The sequence below is a fragment of the Mus caroli genome, unplaced genomic scaffold (assembly GCF_978045245.1).
Source record: "Mus caroli unplaced genomic scaffold, Mus_caroli_1 scaffold_2, whole genome shotgun sequence".
Taxonomy (NCBI): domain Eukaryota; kingdom Metazoa; phylum Chordata; class Mammalia; order Rodentia; family Muridae; genus Mus; species Mus caroli.
The window spans coordinates 13,575,149-13,585,874 of NW_028227257.1; the positions used below are offsets into that span (position 1 = coordinate 13,575,149).

General features: G+C 47.2%; 1 pseudogene; it reads right to left on the reverse strand.

Annotated features, from left to right (window-relative positions):
- Positions 1–9,130: 9,130 nt before the first annotated feature.
- On the reverse strand, positions 9,131–9,475 carry LOC110307545 (large ribosomal subunit protein uL6 pseudogene; annotated as a pseudogene).
- Positions 9,476–10,726: the final 1,251 nt, after the last annotated feature.

The following is a 10,726-nucleotide window of genomic DNA, read 5'->3' on the forward strand; positions in this document are numbered from 1 at the left end:
AAAAGAAAAGGGAAAGTAGGCCTGGGGAAGGAGCTAGGTTAGGAGCCTATCAGCAACCACACCCTAGAACCGGGTGTGGCCGAGAAAGCCAGCTTTCCTCGCTCCAGGGAGGCAGAGGCGAGGTCAGGAATTCAGGGTATTCCTTAGCTACTCATAGTTTAAGGCCAGCCTTGTGACCCTAGCCCAAGGAAACAAAAAGAAAAAAGAAAGAAAGGAGAAAAGGAGATGGAGGAATGGAGGGAGAGGGAAAAGGGAAAGAGAAAGTTAAAACCAGAGACCAGAGCTGGTGAGAAGTCCCAGCAGATCAATAGAGATGCTCACTCTCAATCTGAGATCCCTCCCTTGGACCCATAAAGTGTTGGGAAGACCTAATTCATAAATGTTAGTCCTTTGCCAGTTCCACTTACACACACACACACACACACACACACACACACACACACACACACAAATAGCTAATTGACTAAATAAATAGAAGCAAATGCCAGAGAGAGATAGAGAGATCCTGGGCGGGGAGGAAGCCAGGGAGAGAGTGCTTCCCTCCCGGAGTTCTAGCTAATAGCTGACATTCATTGCCTGCGGGCAGGTCACATGCTGCCCGTGACTAACCCTGGGGCTAAGGAAATGCTGTCCACTGATGACTCAACTAACCGGAAGCCAAGTTTGGGAGTGTTTGGTCAGTTTAGCTGTCCTCTAAGAACCATGGGTTGTGGGGCCCTATCCCCAGCATCACATACACACACTAGACACACACTCACAAGCAACCCCCACAAAGACACCTCCACATACCCCCACACCCATACACACACCTCACATACCCCACAGATAGGAAACACACACACACACAAACCACATACCCCATAGACTACAACACATACGCACCGGACACACAAACTCACACGCATACAGCCCTCTCACACAAACCACACAGGCACCGGTATACTCCATACACACCCCCCACGTTCATACAAACACATGAGACACACACCTCGCATACCCCAGATAGCTCACACACAAGTTTACACACAAGCCAGATACACCACACATACAAACAGACAATTAGATACAAACCACACACCCCAAACATGCCACACACACACACGACACACAATAATTTAGGAGTCAGAGTTTTATTCTGTTTCATAAGTGGTGCTTGGACTGAGTACAGATAACATGAGCTCTGTCCTGGACAAGGAAACCATATGACTTTTGGTGACTACAAGAAAAGGCATATGGAAGCCAGGCGTGGTGGCGCAGGCCTTTAATCCCAGCACTCGGGAGGCAGAGGCAGGTAGATTTCTGACTTTGAGGCCAGCCTGGTCTACAAAGTGAGTGCCAGGACAGCCAGGGCTACACAGAGAAACCCTGTCTCAAAAAACCAAAAAAAAAAAAAAAAAAAAAAAAGAAAAAAGAAAAGGAAAGGAAAGAAAAGAAAAGGCATACGGTTGGTGGGCTTCCTGGTACAGCTTTCTTAGCGCAGGGAAGGCCTGGCTTTCATTTTCAACACTGTAAAAAAGATACAGGAGCTGGGTGTGGTATTGCCTCCTTTAATCTCAGCACTAGGGAGGCAGAGGCAAGGGGATCTCTGAGACTTTAAGACCAGCCTGATCTACACATAAATTCTGGGACTACCTAGAGAGACTCTGTCTCAAAAAAAAAAAAAAAAAAAAAAAATGGCTCTCAGCTGCTTGACCAGTGAGACTCCAGGTGCTTGACAGGTCATCTTGGGAGAACTGGAGTGTCCCCCTCCCCCCCCCCCCCCAGCCTTCTATCAGAGCCTTGCAGCAAGTAAAGCCCACACTTCAGCCTTTACATAATAGGCATTTATCTGTTCCTCAAGTTGCCGGCAGCCAGCAGCCAGTTGATTGACAGCCCTCCTCCGTCCCTGGGGGCCTCTTCTTGTTGTTTACTTTGAGTGGTGGCAGGGGAGGAGAGAGGAGGAGGCAGTAGGCCCCAGATTTCTGGCACACACACCAAAGGAGCTTTTGTTTAGCAGGGCAAGACACTGGACAGTGTCTCCTTCCAGGATGCCACAGGCCTCCAAAGTCTCCAAACTCCCCGATACAAAAGGGCTTCTTTTGTTTTTTAATTAGCTAGTAACGGGGTCTCATGGTGCAGTACAGGCTGGCCTCCCAAATGCCCAAATGCTTTGAGTTCAATTTTCCTTTTTTTTTTTTCTTTTAGTCAAAGTCTCTATACAGCCCAGGCTGGCCTTGATCTTACAAGGCTACTCCTGCTTCAGCCTGCTAAGTGCTGGGATTAAAGCAGGAGGCACCATGTTTGTTTTGATGGCTTCTTGATTCTCTGCAGACTTGGACAAAGCAGAGAACAACAGCTTTCACCAGCGTCCATGGAATCTGAAAGGGTTTGTGCTATCTCTCTGTCTGTCTGTCTCTCTCTCTCTCTTTCTCTCTCTCTCTTGCTAAGAATAGAATCCAGGACCTAGAGAGATGACTCAACAGTTCAGAAAATGAGCTACTGTTTCAGAGGACCTGAGTTTGATTCCCAGGACCCACATGTCAGCACACAACTGTCTTTAACTTCAGTCCCAGGGGGATCTGATGCCCTCTTCTGGCCTCTTTGGGCACCTGGCATACATGTGGTGCACATACATACAGGCAGGCAAAACACTTGATAGATTGACTGGGATTAAAGGCAGTGCATGCTACCAGTGCCCAGCCAAAACACTTAAAATTTTTTTTTTTCTGAGACAGGGTTTCTCTGTGTAGCCCTGGCTGTCCTGGAACTCACTTTGTAGACCATGCTGGCCTCGAACTCAGAAATCTGCCTGCCTCTGCCTCCTGAGTGCTGGGATTAAAGGCATGCGCCACCACGCCGGGCCAAAACACTTAAATCTTAATTTAAAAAGAAAACAAAGAAGCTGGGCAGTGGTGACAAAGGCCTTTAATCCCACAGTCAGAGCCACACAGAGAAACCCAGTCTTGAAAGAAAAGAAAGGAGAGGGGCTGGAGAGATGCTTAGTGGTTAAGAGCACTCACTGTCTGCTCTTTCGGAGGATCTGGGTTCAATTCCCAGCATCCCGGGGATCCAACACCTCACACAGACATACATGCAGGCAAAACGCCAATGTATATAAAATAAAAATAGGGCTGGTGAGATGGCTCAGCGGGTAAGAGCACTGACTGCTCTTCCCGAGGTCCTGAGTTCAAATCCCAGCAACCACATGGTGGCTCACAACCATCTTGAATGAGATCTGATGCCCTCTTCTGGTGTGTCTGAAGACAGCTACAGTGTACTTACATATAATAATAAATAAATCTTTAGGCCGGGCCGTGGTGGCGCACGCCTTTAATCCCAGCACTTGGGAGGCAGAGACAGGCGGATTTCTGAGTTTGAGGCCAGCCTGGCCTCGAAGCAGACAGATAATATATAGCTACAGTTTTCATCCAGCCTGTGGACCCTGGGTTCTGTCCACAGCACAGCCTCACGGGTGGGAATGTACACCAATAATCTCAGTGCTTTGGAAGTGGAGGAAGGACAATATGAAGTTCAGGTATAGCCTTGGCTACACATACAGTTCAGATCAGGCTGGGCTACAAGAGCCTCGTCTCAGCCAGGAAGTGGTGGCATATGTCTTTAATCCTCTCAGTCCCAGAAGCAGAGGCAAGGAGATCTTTGAGTTCAAGGCCAGCTTGGTCTATAGAGTGAGTTCCAGACCAGCTACAGAGAGTAACCCTGTATTGGGGGAAGGGGGGTGGCAGGGGGTGGGAGGCAGCCTTCTCAAAACAACAAGAAATTTAAGAAGTATGGTGATGTAAAGACCCAAGATTTCTTAGACTCACATTATAGAATCGATCCAAATCTGGAGGAGGCATGGGGCCACACAATAAACAAAACACAGACAAAGTTGCCTCATAGGCCACCTGCTATTGAAGCCCACCTTCACTCATGTGCTGTGTCCCAAGGTAAGTCCTGTCTCCCTCTGAGGACAGAATATAGACACTAGAATACAATAGGTGTCCAATAAATAGTGTTTCTTTTCCTTTTGTTTTGGGAAAAGGTCTTACTTTGGAATTCCCTATGTAGTCCAGACTAGTCTCGAACTTGTGACAATCCTCCTACCCCAGTCTTCCAAGTGTTGGAATTATAGGCATGAGCTAGCACATACTAGCTAAGCAGTAAACTGCTTCCTTCATTAAACAAATCTCAGTACAGTATCCTTTATTAAGGGGGAGGGGGGAGGGCAGGGCAAGCCTGGTTGATCCTAAATCACAGCCATTTCTGAATTGGTTGTTTTGCTGTTTTCGCTAATTCCTAGCTGGAGCCTAGCAGTTGACAGGAACAGTGGGAATTGAAAGGCAGCATTGTTTTTCCCGGCTTGTTAAGAAAGAACATAAAAGGAAGGGGGGTGGGGAGAGCATTTCATCACTCCCGGGACTTAAGGAGAAAAAAAAAAAGACCAAACGAGTCAATTAGCCTGTGAGGAGACTCCAGGCGCATAGGGAAGGCTCTCCTGCCAGGGCGATCACTTTCCAAGGCGCCTAGTCAATGGCAGTGGACTTTCACCTGCTCCTTGTCACACAGCCTTTAGATACACATTACAGTGTGCAAACAGCCCTTTCTCTCTCTGCCACTCATCTAAACCTGAAGTTCCATTCCAGCTGCAAAGGAGCTTTGGCAGAAAGGCAGGGCTGGAAACCTCCACCTTCCTAGGGCAGGGCAGAGCCTCAGCCAGTTTGCACTGGACTTTGTCCCATTCCAACCCCTTCCCGCTGGCATGCTGCTTCTCAAACAGTTCCCCTGTCAGGGCCAGGGATAGAACTTGGTTTTTCTTTTCTGTGTTATGTAGCCATGGTTGGCTTTGAACTCACGGAGCTCTGGTTTCTGAGTGCTGGTGTTAAAGGTATGGACTACCACTGCAACACAACGACTTGTTTTTTGGTTTTTTGTTTTGTTTTGTCTTGTTTTTGTTTTTCGAGACAGGGTTTTTCTGTGTAGCCCTGGCTGTCCTGGAACTCACTCTGTAGACCAGGCTGGCCTCGAACTCAGAAATCCGCCTGCCTCTGCCTCCCAAGTGCTGGGATTAAAGGCGTGTGCCACCACTACCCAGCAGGACTTTTTTTTTTTTTTTTTTTTTTTTTGAGAAACCTGTTACTTACTACAATCAAGAGCATCTTTATTTTAAAAATGAATTATAAGGTGTAACAGTGTTGAGAAGACAGCTTATTAGATAGTAAAGTTCTTGCTACACAATCGTGGAGACAGGAGTTCAAATCCCCAGTACCTCATAAATAGCAGGCAGGCATGGCAGCCGATCCCCAACCCACTCAGAGGCATAGACAGGAGATCCCCAGAGCAAGGTGGCTAGCTAGACAAGCCAAAGCAGCAAGTTCTGGGTCCAGGTGAGAGACCCTGCCAAGTACACGAAAGAGAAAATAAATAAAAAAGATGCTTGCTAGCATGGCATGGTGGCGCACGCCTTTAATCCCAGCACTCCGGAGGCAGAGGCAGGCAGATTTCTGAGTTCGAGATCAGCCTGGTCTACAAAGTGAGTTCCAGGACAGTCAGGGTTATACAGAGAAACCCTGTCTTGAAAAACAAAAAAACAAGCCGGGCGTGGTGGCGCACGCCTTTAATCCCAGCACTCGGGAGGCAGAGGCAGGCGGATTTCGGAGTTCGAGGCCAGCCTGGTCTACAAAGTGAGTGCCAGGACAGCCAGGGCTATACAGAGAAACCCTGTCTCGAAAAACCTAAAAAAAAAAAAAAAAAAAGAAAAACAAAAAAACAAAAAAACAAAAAAAAAAAAAAGAAAGAAAGAAAAAAAAAAAGATGCTTGCTGTCACCCTAGGACCTTTACATATGCACCCACACACATGTGACACATACCACCACCCACCTACAGACACCACAAATACACATGCAAAAATTTAAGACATAAGAATAAAACAAAGCCGGGCTTGATGGCGCACGCCTTTAATCCCAGCACTCGGGAGGCAGAGGCAGGCGGATTTCGGAGTTCGAGGCCAGCCTGGTCTACAAAGTGAGTTCCAGGACAGCCAGGGCTATACAGAGAAACCCTGTCTCAAAAAACCAAAAAAGAAAAAAAAAAAAAAGAATAAGACAAAAAAATTTTAATGTATTATTGTGACTGACTGGCTTGACTGTTCAGCCAGAAAAGGTTTATGTTGCACAAGCCCAAGGACCTCAGTTCAGTACCTGGAACCCACACAATGAAAGGAGAGGAACTGGGACCAATTCTCAAAAGCTCTTCTCTGACCTCTACAGGCACACACAGTAGTATATAAGACACCAGGTAGCCAGACATGGTGACATTGCAATGTATCCCAGCATTCAGCGAGCAGAGGCAGTTAGATCTCTTGAGTTTGACACCAACCTGGCTTACATAGCAAGTTCCAGGACAGCCAGGGCTGTAGAGAAAAACCCTGTCTGGAAAAAACAGAAAGAGAGAGAGATATTAAATAAATAAACCCGTCATGGTAGCATATACCTTTAATCTCAAACTAAGGAAGCAGGGACAAGTAGATCTCTGAGTTCAAGGCCACCCTGATCTTCAAAGAGAGTTTCAGACCAACCAGGGCTACATAGTGAGACCCTGTCTCAATAAATAAATAAATAAATAAACAAACAAAATGGTAGTCTAGTGGGATTCACCAGGGCGTCAAATTCATTGGAGGCCAGCACAGAGTACATACTGAGCCCCAAGTCTACCTGAGCTACACAGAAAAATTATGTCACACACACACACACACACACCCGCCCAGGAATGTAAAGGTGCCTGCTGGACACTTCCTGCTTGTGCTGTGGTCTATCGCCAAGTCCAAGGACTTGAGAACCTATGAGGATTATGCTGAAGGTCTCTGTACATTTCACAAGGAATGAACCCGCACTGTCATGGCCGCTGACATCTGTCCTGTTCTTGTCATCCTGGATGAGAAGATGACACAGGAAATGGAGTGACCAGGATCTCCGGATGGTGGTGGCGCATGCCTTTGAGCCCACCAATCAGGAGGCAGAGGCAGGAGGATTTCTGAGTTCCAGGCCAGCCTGGTCTACAGAGTGAGTTCCAGGACAGCTAGGACAGGAAAAAAAAATTCACCACTGGTTCCTTGACTCAGCTTGGTCTTGTGTCCCTAGAGCCTAAGCTTTGCCATGTGTGACACCCCTGTGTGTCCCAGAAGGGCTATGAGGCTCCCTGCCACAGTCCTTCCTGTTTCTCTGATGAAGTTTGCAGGCAGCACCAAACAACTTTGCTGTCTCTGTCCCCTGCTCTCCTGCTCATTCTATAAAGGAGTATGTGGATCTAAGCTGACCGCAGAGGTCACATGATAGGATTCAACATGTCCTCCAGTAAGTGACCCATCAAACCTTTGCTTCCTGTGTCATGTCCCCCTATGTTGTGCCAGGGTGGGCTATGTTCTTGGGTTGAGTAGACAGGATGGCACCTCATATCACTTTGGCTTCACTTGATTTGATTTGTTGTTTGAGAACGGGTCTCCTGTAGCCAAATCTGGCCTCAAATTCCCTAAGTACCTGAGGATGACTTTGAACTTCTGATTCTCCTATCCCCATCCCCAGAATGTTGGGATTAGGGTCACGAGTCACCCCCCACAATTAGTTTATAAGATGCTGGAGATAGAACCCAGGGCTCAGCAGGCAGGCTACCGGAGCTCCACCCCAGCTCTCTTCCCTCCTGGTTAGGTTTGTGATAGTAGAGGTGGAGTCTCTCACTTTGCACATGCTAAGGAAGTGCTCAACCAGTGAGGCCTACCTATCTTCTGCCCTTGTGGTAAGATTAGGTCTCACTAGGTAGCCCAGGCTAGCCTTTGACTGATCCTCCAGCCTCAGGCTTCAGAGTGCTAGGATTACAGTCATTTGCCACCACACTCAGTTCCCCGTGCCTATTTTATGGTAAACAAATAAACACACACAAAACTCTGGTGGTTGCTCACGAGATGGCTTGATGGTTAAGAGCAATAATGGCTGCTCTCCCAGAGGACCTGGGTTTAGTCGCCGGCAATCACGGTGTGAATCACAAACCATCACTCCAGTTCCATGGCCTCCACTACACTGCTTTGGACTCCTCAGGCACCAGGTACACATATAGTGCACATACATACATGTAGGCAACACACTTAGACACATAAAATCTGGGCTGGTGAGATGGCTCAGTCAGTAAGAGCACCCGACTGCTCTTCCGAAGGTCCGGAGTTCAAATCCCAGCAACCACATGATGGCTCACAACCATCCGTAACGAGATCTGGACACTCTTCCGGTGTGTCTGAAGACAGCTACAGTGTACTCACATATAATAAATAAATAAATCTAAAAAAAAAAAAAATCTAACAAAAACCAGCCGGGTGGTGGTGGAGCATGCCTTTAATCCCAGCACTTGGGAGGCAGAGGCAGGCAGATTTCTGAGTTCCAGGCCAGCCTGGTTTACAAAGTGAGTTCCAGGACAGCCAGAGCTGCACAGAGAAGCCCTGTCTCGGGGGAAAAAAAAATCTAACGAAAACCCAGCATTTTTAATGGGGCTGGGAGACACAGCATGTGGTGGTGTGCTTGCCTGGCCCACACAAATCCCATGCTTAAGCCCAGCCCCACATAAACAGGACGTGGCGGTATGTAGCTGCCATCTCATTAAGAAGGGTGGCTACACAGTACGTTTGAGGCCAGCCTGAGCTACATGAGACCCTGTCTGAAGACACAAAACAAGGGCTGGGGGGAGATGTCTCAGAGTTCAGGACCATACACTGATCTCCTCAAGAGAACCCAGATACACAGGTAGGTGGGCGAAAAGTCCACACACATAAAATAGTCATACATTTGAAATGTTTTCTTTTCCAATTATAAGTCTTTTATTATCCAGAAAGAGTCCAAACTGTACTTGTGATCAGGATCTTGTTTTTGGAGCTGGGAAACTGAGGTCTCGCTCAGCAGCCTGCTGCCTGGCTCCCTTCTCAGACACATAGATGCCATCCTAAGACTCTGATATCTTGTTTCTAACTGTCCTGGCTTGCTGAATCTGAAACAAGTTCAACATGAAGTCCTTCAAGGGTTAACTCGTCCTTCTGGGCTCAAGACACAGAACGAGCGGAGCAGCACCTGTCCTCATCCGAACCCCACAGATGCATTTTTCACCCAAGAAATTTCAGATTTCAACCAAAGACCCATTCTCCTGAATAAGGAGATTAATGGGGAAGTGAGCATACACAGACCTCATCTTGTAACGGAAGCCCAGTGTGACACCCTTGATTATGTTCTGAACTTGACTGACAATGGTTCCCACAGTGGCCAGGTCCTTTCTGTTACCCCGCCATTTGTCAACCCGGAGCCTTTTCTTTGTCGTTCTAAAAAGACTCAGCTCCACATGGATGGGATTGAAGTCCCTCCGCAGAGTTGCCCTGGGGCCCTTCACAATGACTGTGCGCCCCTTCAGAGTGATGTCGACATCTTCTGGAATGTTGACAGTCTGATTGCTGAGAATGGTCTGCATCCTCGAAGTAGATGGAGCAAAAAAAAAAAAAAAAAAGCTTGAAATGTTTTCTTAAAAAGTGGCTTAAAGGTATAAAGGTATGGTTCTCACCTATCTTGTTTGTTTGTTTTGTTTCTCTGTACAACCCTGGCTGTCCTGAAACTCACTTTGTAGACCAGGCTGGCCTCGAACTCAGAAATCTGACTGCCTCTGCCACCCGAGTGCTGGCATTAAAGGTGTGTGCCACCACACCGGGCAATACCTATCTTGTAAGCACTTTTGGCTTGATGCCTAGTAAGACCATGAAAAAAGAAATCACAGCTAGGAAGAAATAAGTCCTCAGTCTGTAGTGTCCATGTCTTTGTCATCTTCCATAGAACCAAACACATACTCAGTGCCTAACAGAGGTTGCCTGAGGGGCTGCTGCTGTCATGTGCCTTCATCTAGCAATGATAAATGATAAATGCCTCCACAGAAAAACAGGAACCACAGTAGGGGAGGACAAACAGAGGGGCTGGCATTTGACTTTTTCAGAAGCAACAGTGGAGCCATGCTAGTTTTTTTGTTGTTGTTTTGTTTTTGTTTTGTTTTGTTTATCGAGACAGGGTTTCTCTGTATAGCCCTGTCTGTCCTGGAACTCACTCTATAGACCAGGCTGGCCTCGAACTCAGAAATCTGCCTGCCTCTGCCTCCCGAGTGCTGGGATTAAAGACGTGTGCCACCATGCCCAACTGATGCTAGTATTTTATGAAGGGAGAAAAAAAATAGTAAATGGATATGCATGCATGTACTTCTGTTCTTGGAGCCCAAAGGAGAGTAAGGCAGGGAGATTTCAAACTCAAGGCCAGCATGAGCAACATAGTAAGATTAAAAAAAAAACAAAACAGGCCAGGCGGTAGTGACCCGTGTCTTTAATCCCAGCTCTTGGAGGGCAGAGGCAGATGGACCTCTGTGAGTTTGAGGCTAGCCTGGTTTACAGAATTAGTTATAGGACAGCCAGGGCTACACAGAAAAACATTGCCTCAGAAAAACAGAATAAAAGAAAAAATAAACAAAAACAAAACAATAATGCAGAGGTGAGGAGATATCTGTGAGTCCAAGACCAGCCTGGTCTACACCTGGAATTCTAGGCCAGCCAGGGCTACAAAGTGAGACTCTGTCTCAAAACAAAACAACAAAACAGAAAGCCACTTCAAAAGCATCCAAACAGCTGGGCAGTGGTGGCACACGCCTGTAATCCCAGCACTCGGGAGGCAGAGGCAGGCGGATTTC